The sequence below is a fragment of the Hoplias malabaricus genome, chromosome 16 (assembly GCF_029633855.1).
Source record: "Hoplias malabaricus isolate fHopMal1 chromosome 16, fHopMal1.hap1, whole genome shotgun sequence".
NCBI lineage: Eukaryota > Metazoa > Chordata > Actinopteri > Characiformes > Erythrinidae > Hoplias > Hoplias malabaricus.
The window spans coordinates 3398135-3408994 of NC_089815.1; the positions used below are offsets into that span (position 1 = coordinate 3398135).

Here is a 10860-nt window from a genome sequence, read left to right on the forward strand (position 1 = left end):
TACCTCCCTCCACATCTTTACAGACCTCTGTTTGACTGTTAAACCTGTGACTTTAAGAAGGAGGGGGCAGTGTTACAGCAGTGTGTCCGTTGCTAGGCCACAAAGAGGTCACCTGCTTGTGTTGTTTTTAATCACAGTAGCAATATTCTGGACTTCATTGGCCCCGTCACTGCTTTGGCCATCGTTGTGTCCTTTGTTTTGTCATCTGCTCACCTCACCGTGTCCTCCATCACCCCCTGCACCTCCAGCCTGTTTCCTGCAGATTATCTGGGTTTGATTATCTGTGGAGAAACTCAGTTTATAAAACTGTAGCTTGAGGATGTGTATTTTTTTTTCTTCTTCCTGTAGCCATTCAATGTGCATTTGTACTAGACGTTTTGGGTTATGTATTATTATTATTATTATTAATATTATTATTACTGCTACTACCTTTCTGTACAGAGAAATGCTGAACCTGGTTCAGAGCAAAGAAATAAAGTATTGTAATATTTCTGTATTAACCCCAGACTCTTTCTTGAGGCGCTTAGTTTGATGGAGGGAGTAGCTCTTTTAAAACCGTCTCACTTTTTGCTAGTTTCTGGTTGTTGAAATATTAGCAACACACATTGAAGCCTCGTCAGCCGTGTGTAAAAGTTAGGGCACAGTTGGTCAAGTCCTCTACAGAGAATACACCCAAACGGGGCTTATACTGTGCAGTCGTACCCATGTGTGAACACTGTAAAACACACCAACTGTGAATTTTATAAAATTAATAGTGGAAAGATATGGCCTTTTAGATTTCACTCAACTCAACAAATGGATTAATTGTTTAAAAGGAAAATATTTTATCTCATTTAAATTCCCTGTGAAGGATGTGTTCACTTATTTTTAATTAGAAGATCAACCAATGAGTCGTTTGGTCCTGGGGTCTTCACACTGTTGCACAAGAGGCCCCCTGCTTCGTACAGTCAGTGAAGAAGTGTGTGTTCAGTAATTCGGTGTTAGATTTAATTCAAGACTGAGGTTTGTAGCTGGTTAATTCAAACTTAGCAAATAAACCATAATCAAACTCTCTTGTTATTACACAGTTTAAGACTAAAACAGCAAGGTGTCTTTAATTCAACGGCTCAGACTTTTCAATTATTTTTAAACCAACAACAACAACCTCCTGAGCTCAGTGTTGTCAGCGCAGACACAACGGCCTCATTTCATCTTCAGTCATATTTTCAGCAACGAAGATGTTTATTGGACACTAGCTGCTCATTAACTGGAAGTAAACAAACAAAACAAAGATCAAACATTTCAGATAAAACAATGCTTATTTATTTAAACAGTAACTTTCACTACGTGATTAAACACACAAACGTTTTTGTAAAAAACATCTTAATTAAAAATTCAAACATTCTCCTGCTCTTTTGTCGTTTTATTGTAATTGTTGTGTAGTATTAAAAATGATCATTGAAATTTTATTCAAAATAAATAAATAAAATAAATAAACTGGCGAAGACTTGAAATTGAGAAGAATTTATTTATCGCTGCGTTTTGTTTAAATTTGTTCTGTTCTCTGGGATAATGCTGAATCCAAAAATGTGTGTGAGTTTTGGTTTAGAGAGTTTAAAACTGTGATTTTTGATGTTAGCGATCATGAACGTCGTGTATTTATACGTAATATTCAGGATAATATAAGACGACAAAGGAGCAGGAGAATGTTTGAATTTTTAATTACAATTACACAGTGCACAAAAATGCTTTAAGGCTTATTCACACACACAATTCATTTCTCTGTTTGGTCTGAACACAGGAGTCTGGTGAGATGCTACTATCGTTTAATTACTTTCAAAAATTTACACTAGATTAATTCTTACTAGAAAAAACAAAGATTTTATTTCCCTCCTGTGAAGTTGCCATTAAGGAGTTTTCAGACGTACTGCCGATGTGTGGAGATTGATATTCCAAATATATCTTTAATACATTTAATTTTACACATTTGTACTATTTCTATTTGCCTTTTTAGAGCTTCGACATCAAAACACACACACAGTCTCTGCGCTAGGCCTCGGTTTGGCTCAGTCTTCCGTTCGATCAAACAATGGCAGCAGTGAAGTTGTATAAGCTGTAGGAAATGCCCCTAATCCAATCTGCTGCTCTTCCTCTTCCTAAATGTCTTCTGTTAGAATAGACTTAACTGTGGAGAGCAGGATTCTGAAGCCAGGCCGTGGCACGGGGGGCTAAAAAAAAATGCCCTCCTTCAATGGACAGATGCTTAGGGGTCCAGAGGTTACTACTAAATCACACACAAGTTTTCTTCCTGAGGTCACCACTAACAAAACTGCACCTAATCCCTTGTCCTCAGATCTACAACCTGCCGACCGTCAACAACAGGGTTTACTCTCACAGTCAATCACTGCCCTCAAGAAGACACACAATAGTCGAGATACAGAAACACGAAAATCAATAGTTGTCTTTGGAACGGAAGGGACACTTCATTAGACATTGGTTCCAAAAGGAATTCAATGGATTGGTGCCAGAAAAGGACCGCTTTGTGAGCCCTAATGAACTATGTCATGAACAGTTCTCCAAAGAATCAGTTTTGCTGATGACCAGAGAGTTTTAAGAAGCTCTACACGATGTAAGAACTTGTTTGCAATAACCATATGCAGCAAAAAATGGAACCTTTATTTTTTAAAGTTGTGCAGGATTTCTATTATTATTTTTTTATGTAAAACTATGGAAAAAAATGTTTCAGATTGGTTTCAGGTGGAAAAACATCTGCAAATATTTTGGATGATGTTTGGAAATATTTGGTCTAATATTTTTTTAAATCTGTTAATGGCGAGCAGATTCATGCAGATTGTTCTAAAATATAGTGAACAAAAGCATATTATTCTTACCACTATTTCACTGTTATTGACACAATGTAGATTTGCTTGTCATTTTGGAAAGTAAAATAAGACATAAATATCTGACCCCTGTAAAGAAAAGTCCGTTTCACTCAGATCAAAGTGGAAAGGGGAAAGTGCTGCAGTGGAAATATTGAGTTAAGTGCAGATTCAAAACTAAAGAACCATTTTTTTTTAATATATTGAAGCAGGAGATACTTTTATTCTGTATTCTGTACTTACGCTGTGCTTGTGTGGCATTGTAAACTTGGAAATACCCATCTTACAAATTGTAGACCCAGTAAACAAGGAACGTCCCTGGACGTTCAAAATAGGTCTAAAAGTAGTCTGTCCGTCAAGGACATATTTTAAACGTCAATGGACGTCCAAATCCCATCTTAATAAGTTAGTTAAGTGGTGACCAATCGATAACGTCAGTGGACGTCCAAATCCCATCTTAATAAGTTAGTTTAGTGGTGACCAATCGATAACGTCAGTGGACGTCCAAAACGCGTTTTATACAAGTAATTTATTTCGGGACCAATTAATAACGTCAATGGACGTCCAAAATACGTCTAATAGTCATCTTTTCAACGTCTGTGTTTGGACGTCTTTTCAATTTTCATTTTCAACCTTAAGAGAACGTTGATTAGACGGCAGTCATTACGTTATTTCAACGTTGAATCAACGGCTAAATGTTTACTGGGGAGTGCTGCAACAATGGACAAAGATATATTTACTCCTGGTAAACTCTGGATTCTAGATAATACTTTTATGTGATGCATATCATGATCTTTTACCTCTTCTCCCAAACATAAATACCAAATACAGTTGGTATATATTTCATCAGATAAAAAGACATTATTTAAACATAAATCACTACTATTTTCCATTGCTTTCGGTGTATAGTGGGTGGATCTTTGGATAAACACAAGAATGCAGTGAAGTCATGGTTACTACTTAATCACGTGGTATATACAACCTTCCAATCAGCTCCTGAATACTGCATTAGGGGCTATGTATGACTCAGAAATTAGATTTTCATAATTAAAGTTTGTTGGTTATTTTTCTTACAGTTAGTGAAATCATTTTAAGGATCAAAAAGTTGTGAGTCAAAAGGCTCATTGTTCAATATAAAGTGATCAATCCGCACTCCCAGCTCAGAACCTGCAACTTACACTTCCAAAAATATTTGAATATAATTTTGCTTTGAAGTCCCAAAGCAAATGCTATTTATCACTTTGTCCTGTCCCATCAGAGACTCCTGCACCATTTTGAAGCTACTGGCTATAAGAGGAGGAGAAGAAGACATGCCCACGGTAACGTCTCCACTGGAAAGGGATTAGAAGTCTGCTGTAATGGTCTGTTTTTAACCCTCACACTTCGAGGCTAACCTCCAAAGCCCTTTTGGAGCAGACGCTCCCAGTGCCAACTCTGCACATGCGCTGTTAGGTGCTCTGTGTTGCCTTAAAGGAACCCCCTGCTTTGTCACGCAAAGTCCCTTTATGACAGGAACAATTACTCAGAGCTTTCCAAAGCATAAACCTGCCACCTCTTAACATGCAATACATCTCCTCTGATTTATTTAATGTCCAACGTACACCCTTCCCTCAGCCGTATGTGGATAGAGTCACTGTTATAGCAAACTTTGAATGTAAGTTGCTCTTTACTAATTTACAGGGACAGGAAGTCAAGCGCTTCACGCTACATGGCAGGACACAGAAACAAACTTCAGGGACATTCTTCAATATAAAGGTCCCTGAATGTCTTCTGGCTTGGATGACAGTTCCATAAATCAACTGGAGGTACTTCAAGCTTTTAAATCCATCTATAGACATTTCATTCAAAATGGCCACTGAAAATGTGGGGCATTCAATAACCACAACCCCTGGTAGATCCCAACTTTCCCCCAGCAGATAATCAGTGTTTATACATGGCGAGTATTAACAAAAATCAACAATTATTTGTCTGAAAGAACATGGAGTTGTAAAGAACCTCTTACCAAGAAAATAATTTCAACAAAATATCAGCAAGTAAAGCAAAGCTGCTGAGTTTCTTAAAACAGTGACATGGCCATCCCCAGAGCCCACACCTCAACATCACCGAATATGCAACAAAACTGGAGATTCAGTTTCACTGTAGAATCATTTTTAAAAGTTAAGGCACGTGTCCTGAAAAGAGTGTGCATTTTTACAGAAGGAAAATGGCAGACACATTTAACATTGGAAACTAATAGTTAGTAGGTGGTGTCTGCACAGTACTTCACAGACATTAATTCGTATTAGGATGTACTTCTGTCAATGGATTGTTTACAGGTTATAATTAACATTGCAGCTAATTAAGCAAATCATAAAAAAATATTAATTCAAAACCAACAAACAAACAAATAAATAAAATAAACCATTGTGATATTATTCCAACTGGAGGATTTTTGTTTAATATTTATTTATTTATTTTTACATTTTCTGTAAATGACTCATTTATAAATAAAACAAATAAAATTACCTAGATTATATTTTATATTAATTGAGAACTGTAATGTAATTTATAGCAGTTATAATGTCATTTGTTACTTTATTATTATAATTATTCTCCCATATTTAAATAAAATACATTATTTCATTTTTATACACCACAAATCTTCAGGAAAATCTGCAGATTATGAACGTTTTATAGAGGATTTCTACATTAAACATGATGACATCAAAGCTTTACAAGTTTATGTTTTATTTTTAATGAAATTATTATTGACGATCAAAATAAATATTGAAAACTGTGGTTAGCTTTAATTCAAGTGCAGTTTATATATTGCATTTTTATTTAAAAAAAAAGCCGTTTAAACCAGAATAAAAGTCGAGTTTCCTCTGATTGTAATGAGAGAGGGATTTTACGCTTCAGTCTCCACAGTTTAACTGGGAAAGTAAGTTATTAGAGGTTCTTATTGCTTCTTTTCTCACATGCTGTTGGTCCACTGCTGGGCAGTCCTGAGAGATCACATCAGCGGAGTTTAACCCTCCCCTGGACAGTGGAGCCATTTCTGAGTGCAGACATTAACTGGTTGTTTCTGGGAGGTTTCTAAGACGTTTCCAGGTTTTTCAAGCAGCTCACTATTTTTAAGCCAAGAAACTTCGATGGTAAGAAAGCCTCGGAATTTCCACATTATTTCTAATTAATATATTATTTCTCAGGGAAAACTTCAGAGCCAATCAGATCATTTATTTCAGTCGTATAATCATTTCAGTGTCAATTTAAAATGATTTATTTATTTGATAATATGTGTAATCTAATTTTATCTGATTTCAAAGGGTGTGATTACAGATTTTGAACCCTCTTTGATAAATTCAGAACGTGTTACACGTAGCTCCGTGAAGACACGTACAAGCTGCTGTTGATATTAATAAACCCTGGACATTTCAGTGGATCTTTGTGAGCAAAAATAAATAAATTACATATAATAAATAATAAATTAGATCTAAATTCAGACAAAAATTTACTTTCCTTTAAAACATTCTTTTAAAAATAGCTTGGCCCTGTGCCATCACATTTTAATGCAAATTAGTAAAATATCCAAGATGGAGTCAGTTTACCTTTGGCCTTTTTGGGTGCATTTTATTTCCACAACAAGTGATTATTAGTTTCTTTCATTTTCAGCAGAAGTTTGAATGTAAGGTGCTTCATTGGGTCCAACATTTCAAGGTCCGAAACATTTCATCGCAAATTCAAAAAAGTAATTAACAGTCACTGTAGTCCAAACACTTTTACAGCGGTATTTATTTTATTATTTACTTCCTATATTTTCTATTTCTGGCAACAAAAAAAAAGCCAGAATTTATAACAATGTCTTTATATTCGAAGCCTTTAGTAAAAAAAAGTCCTAAACCCAAACTAGCCACAGGTAAGTTCAGTTATTAATCAACGAAATCATACAGTAAAGATGTTGCTGATGAGATTTAATGGGAAATCTATTGGAGGTTTATTCTTGTTCATTTTGACATTAACAAATTTACAAAATATATCACATTTCCTCAACTGCACGGCTCCAGAAAAGAGTGAAATCTAAATCTTTCTGAAGGGGATATTATAGACGTCCACTCTCAAAAAATCTAGTGCAAAAACTGAAAGAAATGACTCTTAGGAATGTCACGAATCAAAAACATCCAGACAGCAATGGTATAAGACCCTCAGTGAAAGAGATTCGCTGCTGCGGAAAAGCCTTTCTCGCACCTCTCTGAGAATCAGACAATGGCTAGCATTCATTTCTTAGCAGAACCCAGCATTTTATAGATATGGAAAAATCATGTGAATTATTGCTATTCATCACTATTTTTCCTTTGTGACATTTTTATAATTTGGCAATTTTTTTCACCATTAAAAAATAATTTCCCCCAGTTTCTTCCTCTCATTTTCACAGAAAAATACTGGCTGCAAGTGATGTTGCTTTAAACACTTGAATGTAACATGATTTGTATAATATCTGTAATATATAAGATCTTAAAGTGTATCAGTTTCTTGTTAAATGCTTCCTTGTGGTCTCATAACACACAAGGTTTAAGGCCATTTAGTTTGTGATTCCTTTATCGGCTGTTAAAAGTAATTAAATAACGAATTTAACTGAAGCTATATGTGTATTCCAGAAACTTCTATCCATTTCTAGCTTCATTCATTTTTGTAAGTGTGCAGTGTCTTTATGATAAAGCTATTCGACATTTCTCTGCAGCGTGAAGTGGTCCAGTGTGGCTCGTCTATAGAACACAGGACCGCCATTAAACCTCTGTTTGTTTGTCCCAAATGCAGTGGTCATGTTTTATCACATTCCTTTTGTTGGCCACAGGCCTGACAACAAACACCACACTGTGCCAAGATGTGGGCAGTGTAACAGTGCCCATCACTGAGGGCTATAGCACCAAAAGAAGCTAGCCATGTCTCCCTCTCTGCTACCTCTCAACAACTAAGTGCTGCTTATGGAGGCACATTCTCTTGCTAATTATTATAGTAAACATAATATATATTATATATGTAGTACTATAATTACAGGAAGAGGATAGGTCCCCATTTTGGGTCTTTGCCCTCATGCTCTGTGGGAGATTTTCCTGCCGCAGTTGCCTCAGAATCGCTCAGTCAGGGGGGCCCTGAACTCTCTGAGGCCATTTTATTACAAAACCAGTGGTAAAATGCAATCTATGAATACAACTGGATGGAGCTGGAATAATTTACTCAGCTGTAGTTTCAGTAGTCGTGTGGGATGGAAACTGTTTACTACTGTGTCAGTTTTATTTGATTAAAGTTTGTTTAGAGGATATATTTTGTTTACAGCAGAGTAAAATATTTTACCCACAAAATTTTAAAGGCTAAGCACCACTTAATGGACCTCCAATGAATATTGGACATTATTGTAGTTACTGACAGATATAAGTATGAATTAAAATGAAAATAGCAGCTTTCTTTGCTTTAAAACTGACAATTTTATTAAATTGACGGAAAAACCCGAGCTCGCTACGGAAATTCTCGAACGCGACCGTGACGTCACTGGTGGACAACAGCTGAACAACGCCGCGGTAAAACACAGTTATGACTGACTGTTATGACAGTATCTAGCTAAATAACCAACATTATTCATGACAATAGCCTAGCAATAAGCTAAACTCAAATGTAGAGGTACCGTTATTCTTGTAAATGTGATCGAAGTCGAACTCGAATTCATCTGACACTATAAACCTCCGTAATGCAGCTACGTAGCCGAGTATAATCTGAGCCACCGAGTTTAGCGAGTCAAGCTAACGTTAACTAACACCAACTAAAACAGGCGAAGTGACCCTTACCCTGTTTACCTCCATGTTACAGAGGCTCTTGAACACCTTTCGTTGGTGTCCTTACATGTCCATATTGTTGGAAAAGCGCCAGTGAAATGAGCTACAGATAACGGAGTGAGCGGAGGGTCCTTTCCAAAGTGCCCGTTTAAAGTGGACAAATTTAGTCAATTTTCTGGATATTGTGGGATCTTTGGGCCATTTTTTCACATATGTCCCACTGTACATTGAATGATTGCAGCCAAAAACAACACACCTTTTCCTCATTTTGCATTAAATTAAGTGCAGTTTCTAGAGTTGTTGTCCACCATCTACGTCACAGGCAAGACGCCTATTAGAGTTTCCCAACACCGTGGGGGGGGGCGGCAACGGTCTTTTAAACCTTATTCCTTCAATTAGTAAGAAATAACATGTTTTCTATCAATAAACACAAGTTAGGAACTCAAATTCCACTGTATTTATTTGTGACACTTTCATATCGCTGCTGCTTAGCCTTTAAACCTTACCCACAAAAATATTAAAAGTAATTAAATGTAAATAATAATAATTATTTAAAAATTGTGGCATAGACTCGTAAAATAATCTCGGAAAATACTAACTCAACTGGGGTCTGACTGAAGTCACTAGTGATTTATTAATACTCAAAATACGTCAATGTATGATCATATAAGCTGAGATTCTGCATCTGCAGTGGTAAAATGACACGCTGTGTTGGTTTTCTAAATGAAAAGTAAACATTTACAGAGAACAATGCCGTTTCTATAATATTTCTGCATTTTATATAACGGTAAAAAGCTAAAACCGAGACTGAAAGCGTTAATGGGCAACACCACTGCCCCAAACAACAGACTATTTGCTCGGACAACAACAGTCCTTGGGCAAGACGCTTAACACCAACGCTGCTTACATCTGAATCGTGATTAAAATTGCCAAACGCCTTAAATGTAAATATTATGGCTGAAATTATCTAGGAAAATTATCCAGACAAAAAAAAAATCAGTGCCCTAATATTTACACTTTGTTACCCGTAAACTCATCTTCATTTGGAATAATAATAATGATTAAAAAAAGAAGCTCAAACTTTCACATGTGGCTGTAGCTGGACTGCGGTCCGGTCAGTGCGGGGCGGACTCTCCACTGAGAGGCTGTCTCTAACAAAGGCCCCTGCTCCCTCCTGGCGTGCTCGACGGCTCGCGAAGTAATCGGCGTAACGATGAGGGCCGCCTCAGCCTCCCCGAAGTTGCGGCGGTAGAGAGGGTCTGAAGAGTGCCCCGAAAAGGGGGGTGAGGAGGTTAAGCAAACACTTGTAATCCTGTGACGGTGGAGGGAAGCCTGCACCGCTCGTGGCCCACTCACAGCACTTCGGCCCGACGCCACTGGACGCTGCCTGGACTCGGGCTAACAGCTCATGTGTGACAAATCACGCTGATCAAAGAATAACAGTTTATTCTAGACATCTGCATTATGGATGTAAAGCTGTGAGCGGCGGGGGCCTGGCCCACAGAAATTAGGCTAGCCAGGCCAGCGTTAGCCTGCTAATGCTACACACCAACTAATAATGCAACAGGCCCGCCATTAACGCCCCATAATCACACGATCATTGGGCAAGCGTGTTTACATTGCAGATTATGACTCGGTAACTACCGGCTTTGTGGCCTACTACAAGTGAAAATAAAGACACACTCTTTACACAAAACATGTTCAACGTACTTATTCTTTACTGATGGATTTAACATGAAAAACAGAACATAAAATGTGCAAACATACAAAAGCCATTCTGTTAAAATATATGCTAAAATTAGCCAATAAATGCCATACTGTACTACAGTGTATTCTCAGTTGGAGGATGAGAATATATTTGGTGTAGTTTGGTGTAGTTTGGTGTTCCCCAAACGTTTGCACAGATTTACATACAGTGATGTGTAAAGTACTTTTAAACACAGAAAACTGTAAACAAATTTATGTTATATATGAACACATCACACCTATCCTAGTAAACAAGGAACGTCCCTGGACGTTCAAAATAGGTCTAAATGTAGTCTGTTCGTCAAGGACATCTTTTAAACGTCAATGGACGTCCAAATTCCATCTTAATAAGTAAGTTAAGTGGTGACCAATCGATAACGTCAGTGGACGTCCAAAACGCGTTTTATACAAGTAATTTATTTCAGGACCAATTAATAACGTCAATGGAC

The 10860-nt window shown here is 37.0% G+C and overlaps 1 protein-coding gene across 3 annotated transcripts in view; it reads right to left on the reverse strand.

Moving 5' to 3' along the window:
* Positions 1-10219, reverse strand: part of acyp2 (acylphosphatase 2, muscle type) — a 41489-nt gene extending 31270 nt beyond the window's left edge. Inside the window, exon 1 of one of the 3 annotated variants that reach the window (XM_066648322.1) lies at positions 9753-10219. The gene's annotated coding sequence lies outside the window, so the exon portion shown is untranslated. Of the gene's footprint in view, positions 1-112; positions 438-9746 lie in introns of those variants that run through there. The other 2 variants (XM_066648321.1, XM_066648320.1) reach the window with 2 other exon arrangements.
* Between the last annotated feature and the right edge of the window lie 641 nt (positions 10220-10860).